Genomic DNA, 15,194 nt, shown 5'->3' with positions numbered 1-15,194 from the left:
TTCAACTTTTACATGAACTTCCAAGCGTGTTTACTTGCTTTACACTATTTCATAAATTCTTCCTTGGAATCTTATTTGAATATTAATATGTATGTATTTTACTTTTCAAATGACTTTGTCATTTTATAAATGTCCACATATCAATCATTTTCCTGTGTGTGTGTGTGTGTGTGTGTGTGTGTGTGTGTGTGTGTGTGTGTGTGTCGATTAAAACGTGTCTGTTTTCTTTTCTTTTCTTTTCTTTTTTTTTTTTTCTTTTTCTTTTTTTTAACTAGAGATAGTGTTCCCATTAGATATGGTGCCAGTCATGGACCTCACTGAATTTGTTGAATTCCTCAACTTCTTTCCAGCCTTTACAATTGAAAATAACAGTTATTTGTTGTTTATACAGCATAATTTTCTCTTTTGCTTCACATGTTCCTATACGGTAAATCAAGTGTTCAAGTACTAGACTAGAACCATCTCAGTTGTCCTAAGTGTCTGTACTTTGCCATGGCAACTACTCTTAACCTTCTAGGAGAATGATATGAGAATTTTGGAGGGAATTTATTTCATTGGCAACACAGGAAATATATCTTGTAGGATATCAGGTCAGGATCATAATGGGAATGTTAAGTCTTTGAGATTTACTCCATTGAAAATCTATTTTACAGTAAGTCTCCAATGTATTGAGATCTTGCATAGCTGCCAAAATAGGGAAAATGTACCTAAAATTGCTGGAGACATTCTTTCTTATTAGTCCTATGTAGCTAAGAAGGTTTTTTTTCAATGTCAAGATTTATTTCTTAGATCAAGTAATGTCTGCGTGATGGGATATCAGTACAAGTGCTGAAGATTTTGGTTTTGTATTTGGGCTTTGAACTTAAGCTGTCCTTTACCCATCTCTTGGAACATGAGAAATGTGACTGAACCCAGGGCATTTCCATCTTACCTCACCACAAGATTCGAGTTTTTTCCAACTCCCACATCATGAGGCAGGAGTATGGTACATTCAAAGCCAGTGTAGCCAATATGCATAGATTGTGAATCAAAAAACTACTGAGCTGGAGAAATGGGTAACAGGTTAATAGCACTGGCTGCTCTCCCATAGGAGCTGGGTTTGAATCCCAGCAGACAATCCTTTCCTCCAATTCAAGGGATCTGAATCCCTATCCGATCATTCTTTCACAATGAGTTTATAGGGCTGGAGAGATGGCTCAGCCATTAAAGGCAAGGCTCACAATCAAAAATTTAACAATGAATGCAGATATACATGCAAGCAAGACACCCATTTCTTTGGCATTAAAAATATACAAAAAAAAAAAAAAAGCAAGAGAAAAAAAAACTTGATATCTCCTACTTAAAGAAGTGCAAGTTTTAGAAGAACTTCAAAGCTTGTATATGTGCTGTCTACTATTTCAGATTTTCTTCCTTGAATCTTATTTGAATCTAAACATGTATTTCATTTTTCAAATATAAAATTAATTTGGATCATTTTGAAATCACCAACATGTTAAACATTTTCCTTTTGCATCTATGTTTGATAAAAGTTCTATGTTTTGGGGGGGGTTTGTTGTTGTTGTTTGTTGTTTTTTCCTAGAGATAGGATATCCCAGTAGATCTTGAGTCAGTCCTGGAACTCACTCTGTTGACCAGACACCCTCATTCTGACAGATATCCACCTTTCTCTAATAGACAAATTCTGAGATTTATGGCCTGTGCCAACATATCCTGGTGTATATCTGTTTTTAAAAGTGTCTGTTTTTATCTGCTTTTACTGTATTTGTGTTTGTGGTGGAGCTAGGTAGATGATTAGTTCCATCCATAAAGCTTTCTGTTGAGATAGTAAAACTACTTCTGACTGTGAATAAGTGGCTCTCACACACATGAGGAAAATTCAGCCTGTTCCCAGGCTTTCTATAATTCCTACACTCACAGGAAAGGAGCTATGAATCAAGAAGCTTCACTTACTGTTGATTGTGACTCTGTTACAGAAGGCACCTTTGCCTAACTCTAGTCCTCCTGAATGCAATGCGGTTGGTCATGACATGATTCCTCCACTGGATCCTTTGGTCAGAAGTCCTAGAGGCCCTGCCTTTCCAGGGAATCCAAGAGGCCCAATCCTGCCTGCACCTCCTCCTGGAAACATCTGTGGAGATTCCAGACAGTATATCACACCCAGGGACTTTGCAGGCCCACCTTTCTCTCTAGTGCCAGGTAGGCATTTTTAAAGGTCCCTGCATGTGTCAATGTTTATCTGTTCTTTTATTCAAGTTTGGTTTCTGTTACTGGGAGAAATACTGGCCAGAACCAACTTGAGGGGGAAACAGTTTTCATGGTTCAAAGATACATTCCATCAACAAAGTAAGTCAAGGTTTCACCTTGATCCACCACAGGGAACATTGAATTTGAACTGTGCTGTGATAGGCCAGAAGATCAGTAAATGTACAGACTGTTTGTGGGGTATTTTTGTTTGAATGTTTTATTCTCCCCAAGGCAAAGTTTTTGTATATGTTGGAAGCCTGCCCTGGAACTCACTCAGTAGAACAGACTAGCCATGAATTCACAGAAATCCACATCTCTCTGCTTCCCAAGTGTTGGGATTAAATGCCTGTATCAACAATGCCCAGATGCAAGTAGTTTTTAGATTTTAATTATGTGTGTTTCATTTCAGAGAAATGCATTGGGGCCATTATTTGAATAATTAGTTATATGTTTTCTAAAAGTTATTTAAAAGTGGTTTCAAGTATTACTCCTGAATAGCAGTTCCCACATGATTATATTTTAATTTTTTTAAAGAGGGAGATATACAATTTTTATTTGTTTGTTTCTTTATTTATTTATTTTACATATCAACCCCAGTTCCCTCTCCCTCACTTGCTCTTTCCCTCTCTCCCATTCTCCCATCTCCTCAGACCACCCTCCACTCCCACCACCCCACTCCACATGTAGGGTGATGCATTCCAGGAAGGGTCACCTAAATCTGTCAAGTCATTTAGAGTAGGGAATAGGCTTCCCCTTCTGCCTCCAGATTAAAGGAATATGCTCCCAAAGTCCATTTTTGCACCAGGTATACATCCTGGTTCCTCTGACCAAAGTCCTTTAGATTGCCCAGGCCTTCCAACTGAGACCCATGTTCAGGCTGTCTGATTCAGTCCCATGATGGATTCCTAGCTATCAGTCTGGGGCCCATTAGCTCCTACTTTTTCAGGTCAGCTGTCTCTGTGTGTTTCTGATGTCTGGTCTTGTCCTCCCTCTCTGCATTAGATTCCAGTTCAACTTAGTGTTTAAATGTGGGTGTCTGCTTCTGTTTCCATCAGCTACTAGATGAGGGCTCCATGATGGATGATAAGTTAGTAGTTGATCTCCTTATCATGAAATGGCATTTATGGTAGCCTTTCCATTGTTGCTCAAATTGTTAGTTGAGGTCAGTCTTGTAGGTCACTGGATATTTCTCTAGAGTCAGTTTTCTCTTCAAACCTTTAATGGCTCCCTCTTTTATGGTTCTCTCTCTCTCTGTCTCTCTCTCTCTCTCCTCTCTTGTCTGTTGCTCCTCTGACTCAATCTTCCAAGTCCCACGTGCTTTCCTGTCCTCCCCTTCTCTTTCTCCTAGCTCCCTCTACACTCACTGTTGTCCCCCCACTTCCAAAATGCTCAGAGACATTGTCCCTTTCCCCTTCTCTGACGGACCTTAAGTGAATCTCTTAGAATCCTCCTTGTATCCTAGTTTCTCTGGAGGTGTGTATTATAGGCTGGTGATCCTTTACTGTATGTCTAAATTCCATATATGAGTGAGTTCATATCATGTTCCTCTTTTTGTGACTGGGTTACCTCATTCAGGATGGTTTCTTCAAGTTCCATTCACTTGCCTGTGAATTTCAAGATTCCATTGGTTTTTTTTCCTGTAAAGTAGTATTCCATTGTGTAAATGTGCCACATCTTCTCTATCCATTCTTCAGTTGAGGGGCATCTAGATTGCTTCCAGGTTCTTGCTATTGCAAATAATGCTGCTATGAACATAGTTGAGCACATGTCTTTGTTTCATGGATGTAAATCATTTGGGTATATGCCTAAGAGTGGCATTGCCGGATCTGTGGTAAACTGATTCCCATTTTCCTGCGGAACCAACATAGTCATCTCCAAAATGGCTGTACAAGTGTGCACTCCCACCAGCAGTGGATGAGTGTTCCCCTTCCTCCACATCCTCTCCAACATAATTATTTTTGAAGTCCTTGAAATTTTTTTATATACTTACATTGTTAAATAAAAATAATTTTTGGTTTTACATCGTAATGTCCCCTTTGGTTACTCAAGTAATAGACAAGTACCATTTCAGTTGTCATAGGTTTATATTCTTTTCCTTGACAACATCCACATTGCAGTTCACTATAAGTCACTTCTCTCCTTTGGCCTGGTTGTATTCCCCGTTAGCACCTTTCTTTGGTAGGTATCCCATTAATCTGTCATCTCTACCATCTGATTTCTGTGTATTACATGTGTGTTTGATTCCACAGAATGCCATAACAGGGCATTAGTGCCCCAGGAAGTGGAGTTACAGATAGTTGTGTGCTGCTGTGTAGTGGCTTGCTATTAAGCATAAGTCCTAAGGAAGAGCAGCCCATAACATTACCCTGTAAACACATTTCTCTAGCCCTTTCTTGTTGTGTCATGTTTCATGTATGTCATCTAATGAATGTGTTAAGGTTAGTTTTGTTGCCATTTGAAGGGTTTCCTTCAAGGGTTGTAATACAAACTTTACTCTTTTCAATAGCAAACTTCTCAACTTTTTTTTATATTTTTTTTTACTTCTCAACTTTTTAAACCATTTATTTATATCCAGTGTAGTAGTGAAAGATTTTAGCCAGGAAAATGTCAGTTGATTTGTGTAAGACAACCAGTAAAATTTTTTGGTTTCATGTTCTTTATTAGTTAGCTTATTTAATCATTTTTCATTTAGTTGAATGAATCTCCCAGGACCTCTTCAATTATCACTCACTACCCTCTGAAGGTGGGAAAGATGTGTATCTACTGTAGGTATGACAGAAAATCACATTAAGTATAAAATGAAACCATTTAAATTTTCATTGTGTATTTGTTATCTATAAGGGTACTTTTTAACAAAAATATATTTTAAGGGCTGTCACACATAGACAGAGGAAGCAGATGCTTCATCCTGAGTTCTTCGCTTAGGCTACCTCAGTACGATTACCTAAGAGCCTGTTGGAAAGGTCACCAGCACACTGCAAACGAATGTTCTTTTGTCCTATTGAAATTTCCAAGGTTCTCATGGTGCTTTGGGGACCCTAATGAGGAATACTATTGTATTTGTGTCCAGTTGTTCTCTGTACTGGCCAGGGGGAGTGGAACATGTCAGGGTCACTTGGATCTGGAAACAGTCGTGGGATAAAGTGAGAACTCATGAAGTTCTCCTGATTTGATTTTCCTGTCTAGATAGGCCAGCATCCTCCACGTTGGAATACAAGAAGAATGCCACAAAAACAGACCCTGGGGTAAGTATTGGAAACTGAATTCTACCCAAGAATCCACAACTAGTTTCTCTGTTTTATTAGAACAAGGTGAGAGCTCTTCTACTTTGTGATATTATGATGTTAATATAATATACCTGTACTTAGAGTTAACATTCTCATTGTTGGCTTGTAACCTTCTGCGAAATAGTACAGATCACAAGAAAAATTTTGATGGTCCATGTAATCCATGCATTTTGGCAGGCTACATCAGAAAGATGGTAAATTAAAAGCCAGTGTGGGCCTTATAAGCAGATCTTGTCTCAAAAATCCACATAGGCTTGCTAAATGGCTTACAGGTTAAGAGCCCTGGCTGCTCTCCTAAATAACTTGGGTTTAATTCCCAGCACCTTCTTACCTCCTGTTTCAAGGGATCTGAAGGCTTATTGTATCCTTCCAGAAAACTGAATGTATATAGTATGAAGATATACATGTAGGAAAACACCTATTCCTGTTAATGAAAAAAAATATTAAGATAAAAAACAGAAAGAAGCCCAATATATCGCCCTAAAAGAAGTCCAACATTTACATGAAATTCAAAGCTTGTTTAGATGCTGTACACGATTTCAGATTTTCTCCCTTGAAATCTTATTTGAATCTTTTTAGTTATATTTATTATTTTTTCTTGTTTTAGATACTGATCCCTGATCCTTCTCTCTCTCATGCCCCCTTAGGAACCTTCCCATCCTATTCCCGTAACCCTCCACTGGGAGGGTGATGCCTTCCAGGTGGGATCATCTAAATCTGTCAAATTATTTGAAGTAGGGACTAGGCCCTCCCTCCTGGCTCTAGGCTAAGTGAATATTTTTCCATGGAGAATGTGGACCCAAAGACCTTTTGTGCACCAGGGATACATCCTGGTTCCACTGACAGAAGCCCCTTAGACTTACGCGGCCTTCTACCTGAGTCCCACATTCTAGAGGTCTAAGTCGGTCCAATGCTGATTACCCAGTTATCAGTTTTGGGTACATGTGTTTCCCCTTGTTCAGGTAGGCTGCCTCAGTGAGTTTCTGTACCCTGACCTTCACTCCTTGTCTCAACATCCCTCCCTCTCTGCAACTGCATTCTAGGAGTTTGGCTCAGTGTTTATCTGTGGGTACTGCTTCTGTTTCCATCAGCTACTAGATGAGGGTTCTATGATGGCATATAAGTTAGTTATCAATCTCATTATCAAGGTAAGGCATTTATGGTAGCCTTTCCACTGTTGCTCACATTGTGAGTTGGGGTCATTCTTATAGATCTCTTGGCATTTCCCTAGTGCCAGATTTCTCTTAAAACCTGTTATGGTTCCCTCTATTATAATGTCTCCTTTCTTGCTCTCCCCTATTCTTTCCCTAACTCAATCTTCCTGTTCCATCATGCCTACCTCTCTCATCATTTTCTCCATAACTCCCACCATCCACAATTCTCCCAATTTTCTAGGGAGATCTTGCCCATTTCTCCTTCTCCACGGCAACATGTATGTCTCTCTGAGGGTCCGCCTTGTCTCCTAGCTTCTCTGGCATTGTGGATTGTCGGCTGGCCATCCTTTGCTCTGTCCAAAAGCCATATATGAGTGAGTACATTCCATGTTTGTCATTTTGTGACCGGGTTACCTCATTCAGGATGGTTCCATCTAGTTCCTTCCATTTGCCAGCAAATTTCCAGATTACATTGTTTATTCCCTCTGAATAGTATTTCATTCTTTAAATGTACCACATTTTCTCCATCCATTCTTCAGTTGAGCAAATAATGCTTCAATGAACATAGTTGAACAGATGTCCTTGTTATATGAGTGTGCATATTTTGGGTATATGCCTAAGAGTGGAATTACTGAAACTTGAGGTACACTGATTCCCATTTTTCTGAGGAACCACCATACTGATTTCCAAAATGTCTGTACGAGTTTGCACTCCCACCAGCAGTGGAAGAATTTACTACAGTCTCCATATCCTCTCCAGCATAAACTGTCATTTGTGTTTTTGTTTTTAGCTATTCTGACAGGAGTAAGATGATATCTCAGAGTTTTTTGATTTGCATTTCCCTGGTGTCTGAGGATTTTGAACACATTCTTAGGTGTCTCTATTTAGTTCTGTACCATACTTTTTAATTAGAATATTTGGTGTTTTGGTACCTAGCTTCTTGAGTTCTTTGTCATTGTGGAAATCAGCCCTCTGTCAGATGTGGGGTTGTTGAAGATCTTTTCCCATTGTGTGGGCTGCCATTTTGTCTTGTTGACTGTATTCTTTGTCTTAAATAAGCTTTTCAATTTCAAGAGATTTCATTTATTAATTGTTGATCTCAGAGTCTGTGGTACTGGAGTTATGTTCAGGAAGCAGGCTCCTGTACCAATTTTTTCATGGATACCTCCCCCTTTCTCTTCTGGGAGGTTCAATGTGGCTGGATTTATGGTGAGATCTTTCTTTGATATATTTAGACTTAAGTATTATGCATGGTGATCTGGAGTCTTCTACAGGTCAGCCTCCAGTTATGCCAGCACAATTTGTTGAAAATGCTTTTTATATTCCATTGTATAACTTTAGCTGCTTTGTCAAAAATCAGGTATTGGTAGATGTATGAGTTAATATCAGTGTTTTAAATTTGATTCCATTGGTCTTCCTATCCATTTTTGTGACAGTTCCAAACTGTTTTCAGGACTATAGCTCTACAGTAGAGCTTGAAGAAAGGGAAAGTGATGCCTCCAGAAAGAAGTTCCTTTATTATACAACGTTGTCTAGCCTACCCTGGGTCTACTGTTTTTCCATAGGAAGAACTATTGTTCTTTCAAGGTTGTGAAGAATTGTGCTGGGGTTTATGATAGGGATTGCATTGAATCTGTTGATTACTTTTGGAAAGACTACTATTTTTACTATGTTAATCCTACCTATCCAAAAGCATGAGAGATCTTCCCATTTTCTTGTATCTTCTTTAATTTTTTTTCTTTAAAGACTCAAAATTCTTATTAAATAAGTTAATCACTTGTTTGGTTAACATTACCCCAAGCTATTTTATGTTTTCTTGGATAATGCAAAAAAAGAGAGAGAGAGATGTTTCTGTGATTCCTTTCTCAGCCCCTTTATCATATGTATATAGTAGGGTTAGTGATTAATTTTTTATATGTTTAGTTAATTTTGTATCCTGCCACTTTGGTAAAGGTGTCTATCAGTGGTAGGTATTCCCTGATGTAACCTGTCATATCATCTGCAAATAGTGAAAGTTTGATTTGTTACTTTTAATTTGTATTCCGTGGATCTTCTTTTGTTGTCTTAATGCCTTAGCTAGAACTTCAACTACAATATGGAAGAGGTGTGGAGAGAGTGAAGTCAGTAAAACTACTTAGAATAACAAATAAGCAGCTCCTGCACCTTTGTGGGATACTGAGCCTATCCCCAGCCTTACTAGAATGTAATGGACTGCTTTCTTCTATGCCTCACACACCCAGGAAAGGAGCTGTTAATTAAATGTCTTTACTTACTGCTGATTGTTTCTCTGTTACAGAAGGCAAGTGTGCCCAACTATGTCCCTACTGAATGCCAACCAGCTGGCCATGGCTTGATTCCTCCACTTGTTCCCAAGGTTAGAGGCCCTGGAGGCCCTGCCTTACCCGGTGATCCTAGAGGACAGATCCCACCAACTCCTCCACCAGGAAACACCTGTGCAGATCCTCAACAGTATGTCCCAATAAGGGATATTGAAGGCCTGCAGTTTCCTCCAGTGCCATGTAGGCTTTCTTTAAAGGTCTGTGTTTGTGTCAGTGCTTATCTGTGCTTTCCATCAAGTTAGGTTCCTTTTACAGGGAGAAACACTAGCCAGAACCAACTTGAGAGGGACAGGGTTTATATGGCTCACAGGTTACTGTCCAGCATCAAAGGAAGTAAAAGCTTCACCTTGATCAATATTAGGCAAATTTGAATTTGAATTTTAACTGTAATATGATAGGTTAAAAGATCATTGAATGTATAAGCAGGTTTTTGTTTTGCTTTGTTTTTCTCCCCCAAGGCTGGGTTTCCCTATAGCTTTGGAGCCTTAACTGGAAAGCTAGTTTGTGCTTCCCAAATACTGGGATTAAAGGCCTGTGCCACCAATGTTCAGTTACAAGCATTTTTAATGTTAAGTATATGTGTACTTCATGTAATATAAGAGTATATTTAAAATATTTAAAATAAAAAAATATTTAAAATAATTACTTAGATGTTTGTCTTATGATTACTGGCTAAATTGTTTTAAAGTATTAAGTATGTCTCCTAAGTAGTGGTTCCCACATGATCCTAATCAAAATCTAAGATCATATTTAGTCATTTATTGAATTTTTTGAAATTCTTTCCAACCCTTACATTTTAAAATAAAAGTAATTTATTGATTTTACAGTATAATTTCCCCCTTTGGAATCACATGTTTCCATACAGAAAATCATATTTCCAATACTAGACAAGAACTAGCTTAGTTGTCCTAGTTGTCTGCTCTGTGCCCTCACCTTTAGTCTTAAGTTTCTATGAGCATGCCATGAGGCTTTTTTTTTTTTTTTTGGTGGTGGAGGGATTTAAGGTTGTCCTTGGCATGACAGGAAATGCTTCAAATAGGATATCAGGTCGAGATCAATGACCTGAATGTTAAGTTTCAAAGTTTTAATGTATTGAAAAGCTTATTTCCAGTAAGTCTGCACTGTATTGAGATCTTGCATTGCTGCCAGTGACAAACACCCTTGAAATTTTTTGTGATGTTATTATTAGTCCTTTGTAGCTAAAATGTCCATTATGTAATGTCAAGATTTATTTGGCAGATCAAATATTGTGGTATGAATGTTTGGATACCAGAATAAGGGCTGGAACTAGTGGTTTAACAAGGGTGCAGTACAGGGTTTCAACTCCCACTGTCTTTTTCCTGTCTCTTGGAACAGGGAGAAATGTGTGCAAATGAAGGGGATTTCCATCTTATCTTCCCCCAAGATTCTAGTTCTTCCACCACTCTTACATCTCAAAGTAGAAATGAGTTCTCTCCTGACTTGAATCCTACTTCCAGTCAACCTGCACCAGAAACTCCAGCCTGCACTGGAACATCTGGAGACAGAGGACACCTGACCGATTCCTCGGCATCCATTTTCTTTTTAGATGAAGTTTAGGTAACTGCTGTTCCTATGTGATGATATTGCTCCTCAAATCAAATGGTAACAGAATAGAATTTTGTAAATAAGGATGATTTAACTCTGAATCTTATTGGTAATTTTTTCCATTTTATTTAATTCTGTATAGTATTTTTCAGGTGGACTACCTATTCATAATTATGGTAGTTTTATAAATGTAATTTTATTATTGGTCTATCTTAAACTGGGAATGCTTTGTATCTTTACCTGGAATGTGTTCGCTATGGTTTTAGACAAATGTAGAGATATTGTATATTTAATCAAATAAATTTCTATTGAATAAATAATCTTGTTTGGCATCGATTATACAAAACAACAAAACAAAATAAATAACCAAAAACCCAGCCAGGTTTCCATAAACATGATTCCATAATGTAGTCTTTTTTACTGTACCAACAATTCAGTGGTTCAAGGGGGAAATGTCTATGGCTGGAGAGATGGTGGCTCAGTAGTTAAGACTGGCTGCTACGTCAAACCAGAGTTCAGTATTCATATTGGGGTTTAAAGCACTCCACATCTAAGGAATCCAGTGGCCACTTCTGCCTCCAAGTACACCAGACATGCATGTGTTCATCAGACATGGGAGTAGTGAACAACAATGCATCTATCTGCAGACATAAATTATATAAAAAGATGTAAAGCATTTGTAGTTTTTGTGATTTGGTTATCTTACGAAATATGTACCCTACTTTTTGCAGTTAGATATGAATGACCAAAAATGAAGAATAAGAGACTTTAAAAACTTACATATGGTTTAAAGAAGCCAGAATATTGCCTAATGATGAACTTCAGGTTTTTTTTTTTTTTTAACTTAGTTCACTGACGAGTTTTAACACTTCAAAAACAAGTGTGCTTGTGTATGCTGTGTGTGATAGGTGAAAGAGATGGGAGAGACAGAGAGAGAGAGACAGAGAGAGAGAGCAAAAGTAGGTACAGGCATTCCTATTCTGATGCTCAATGTATGGTGGTTAATTGACAGCTGGAATATTATTTTTCTACAGTACATTCTGGTGACAGCTGAGGTTCTCAGCTCACACAGTAGGCAAAGAGCCCTATTCCCTTCCTGTCAGTCTGACTGGCTTTTTATATATTTCCTCTTTTCTCAGTTTAACTATTTATACATTGATTAATTTTGTTTGCTTGCTTCTTAGAGATAGGGTCTGTGTGTGTAGTCCCTTGTACTTGCTGTGATGACCAGGCTGGCCTTGACTTTGGAGATATTCCTGATTTTGCCCTTAGAGTGCTGGAATTAAGGGTGTGTACCACCATGCCTGTCATTTTATTCTTAACATATAAGATATTGACTGTTTTCCATGGGCTGCATTGAGAGAGCTGCCATAATGTAACTACTTTGAGATACCTCTTTCTGAGGTAGGGAGTTCAAGTATCTTCAGACTGGTGTTCATGTTCTTGGTCTTGCATACTGATAGGAATAGAGAGTGAGACCTAACTAATGAATTTCCTGTCGGTGTATTCAACCAGTGGTTTTCACCTGTTCAGTTATATTTTGCTTCAGTGTAAAGGAACAGCATAAGAACTCATTCTCTAGCACAGCAGTGTGATCATGACTGGAATGGTTCCCTAGTGGCAATGGGGACATTCAGTGACCAGGAGGTGTTTCTGCTCCAGACAGAAAGCAAAGCTTTGTACTGAATGCACTGCTTCCCTCTATTCTGTTAATTAGAATTTTACAACATGTACATCTACTTCTTCATTCCCATTTTATTTCTTGATTCAGCAAATTGAAAAGAACTAATGACTAGTATTTATCTACAATCAAGTTTTATATTGAAACTTTTGTAAACTTGACATCCTTAAATCTCTGTTTAAACCCACTTTCTTCTTTCTCTCCCTGGAGCAGTATTTTACTTTGTATTAGCAATTTTGATTCCCAAAATACTATTAATTTCATTGGGCATAAAAACATGCAAAATTGTTCCATATCTGACCTAAAATTTGCAACTCAAGAAATCGAATTCATTATTTAAGTGCTAATTCTGGCCTGTAGTAATCACATACTAAATGTCGTTCTCCTGCTCTGTGAATCCTAGGGACCCAGATTCTTGCTGTCATAGTTTGTTCATAGCCTGAAACAAGAGCCTGACATGATAAGACATTTAGTTTCCCTTATACTTAGACTAATTGAAGTGATAATGGGACAGGTGAAAGCTCATGAAATTGAATTGGGCATTACTTTTGAGCAATGTGAGTGTGTAATTATAGGATATAAGAGTAACCATCTCTGCTTCATCTTCTTTCATAAACAAAACATAAAATCAGTATACAATACTTAGTAAAGTAGACAATGGTTGAATCAATGGAAAACATCTGTTAGGAAGTGATATTTACAACACTTCAGAGTATGTTGCCATGTGGCTTTTGTCCTTCCACTGTCTTTTTAAATATAGATTCATGCATTGATATCATATGAAATACTTATATAGATTCATGAATATATTTTTAAAATAAAATTTTTTATTTCACATAGAAACAACAGTTTTTGGACTGGGATAACTGCCTTAATCTAGAGGCAGGAGAGAAGCCCTAGTCCCTACTTCACATGACCTGTCAGACCTACATGGCCCCAGCTGGATGGCATTCCCCTACATATGGAATTGGGGTGGGGGTATGGAGGCAGAGGATGGTTAGAGGGCATGTGAGAGGGCAGAGAGAGAAAAGGGAGGGAAGAGGGAGGTAAAAAGGGAGGAAGGGAGGAAGGGAGAGAAGGAGGGAGGGAGGGAGGGAGGGAGAGGGAACTGGGATTGATATGTAAAATAATAAATTAAATTAAAAAATGCTTTGACTCCAAAATTTAAGTTCAAGGACAAGTTACTGGGGAAAAGGATTTCTATTTTTGTTTCCACAGAAAATAAAAAGATGTGGATTCCTTCCAGACTAATGTGGTTTGATCAAGACAGACCACCTGAAACAGAGTATGAGGTGATCCTACATTCAAAACTTACAGACTACAGCCAGGATTTCTGCATCTTCTTCGAATCACCCATGACAGCGCCCCTTACCAGTAGGAAGTAGTTTGGAAAGAATGACACCCAAATTCCCAAATATTGTGTATAAATGTTTATTTTCATTTAAATGAACTTGGTTATATAAAATAAATAAATGAAAAAAAAAAAAAAAGCAACTCTGCTACTTCTTCAGAACCATCCCTGCTGGCATGCTGCCATTCTTTTCACATGTTGACAATTGTCTAAGCCACCAAGACTGTAAGCAAGCCCCCAGTTAAATGTTTCCACTTACTGGAGCTACCTTGGTCATGGTGTCATTTCACACAGCAATAGAACAGTTACTAAGATATAGGACTGTGAGGTTTCAAAAGCCCTGTGCCATATTCAGTTCTTCCTTCCTCCTACTTGTGGATGAAGAAAAGAGTTCTCAGATTTTCCTGCTGGTGTCCTGCTTTTCTTCCACCATCTGAAACTGTGAGCCCAATTAACCACATTCTTTTATAAGATGCCTTAGTCATGGTGCTTTTCACTGCAACAGAGAAGTAACTGAGACAGTGACCTTCAATTTACAATCTTCCTGTTGTCTCTAAGAACTAGGATTATAGGAGTGTGTGAACATGCTTGACTTAGTCTGTTTGTAAGCTTGGATTTTCTCAAAGTGAAAAAAAAAAAAAAAAAAAAACTTAAGCTTTCTAAACTCTGCAGCCAAAGAGTTTTATTTAAACATCGACAGTTTGTGTTTCATATACAATAAAATACATTACAATGGTCACTTTTTAATGCTTTCTTCAGTGATTAAAAGAATATATATTTAACATAAACCATACAACATCCATCTTTGGGTCAAACATTTTGCTGGTTTCCTTACAGTTTCTGTCAGGAGTTGCTTTATCTGATGACCTGTACAAGGGAAACTCTCACCACATCTGGAATTTACACACACTGTGCCAGTGGATTCACACTACAGATGTGCATATAAAATCCACATAGTATGTGCTCACTGGACAAAGTGCATGCCTGTCAACAGTTCATTTAATATAAGATGGTAAAACCATTTTATGATATATAAAGTTGTTCCATAAATAAATTGTGTTTCCAAACTTCCAATGGAGCAGCCAGGTCTCAGCACTGCTAGCCACCCATGTCGGCTACTTACTTGATTATTGGAGGCTGTCCTTAACATTATTGTATGTACCATAGCAACTCACACCTGTCATGGAACAAGCTTTTGTGTTTCCTTTCTTTCCCTTCCATTCTCTCTTCACTCAAATGCGTTTTTTCCTTGTCTTTTTTTTTCCCATCCCTCATCTGAGGATGCTGACACACAGCACAGCTGTCTACCACAAGTCAAAATTCGACATTAAATAGTACACTCTAGCAGCATCCAGCTGGCCAAAGCGGCCAGATCCAGCCAGCATGTGGGCACTTTTTCATGCAGATCTATTCTTTGCCAGCTGACATGCATGCTGACAGAGAGAATCCTGTGACTTGTTAAGGATGTTATGACTAATATTGTTTTGCAAGCCTGTTTGCCTACAGTTCTGTGCTTTCACTTAGCCTTGAAGTATTCCCTGGAATACAGTTCATTTCTTCCTCCACTGTTTT

The sequence above is a fragment of the Phodopus roborovskii genome, unplaced genomic scaffold, assembly GCF_943737965.1.
Source record: "Phodopus roborovskii unplaced genomic scaffold, PHOROB, whole genome shotgun sequence".
Taxonomy (NCBI): Eukaryota; Metazoa; Chordata; class Mammalia; order Rodentia; family Cricetidae; genus Phodopus; species Phodopus roborovskii.
The sequence above is the reverse complement of the archived record's forward strand: the minus strand, read 5'-3'. Positions refer to the sequence as shown.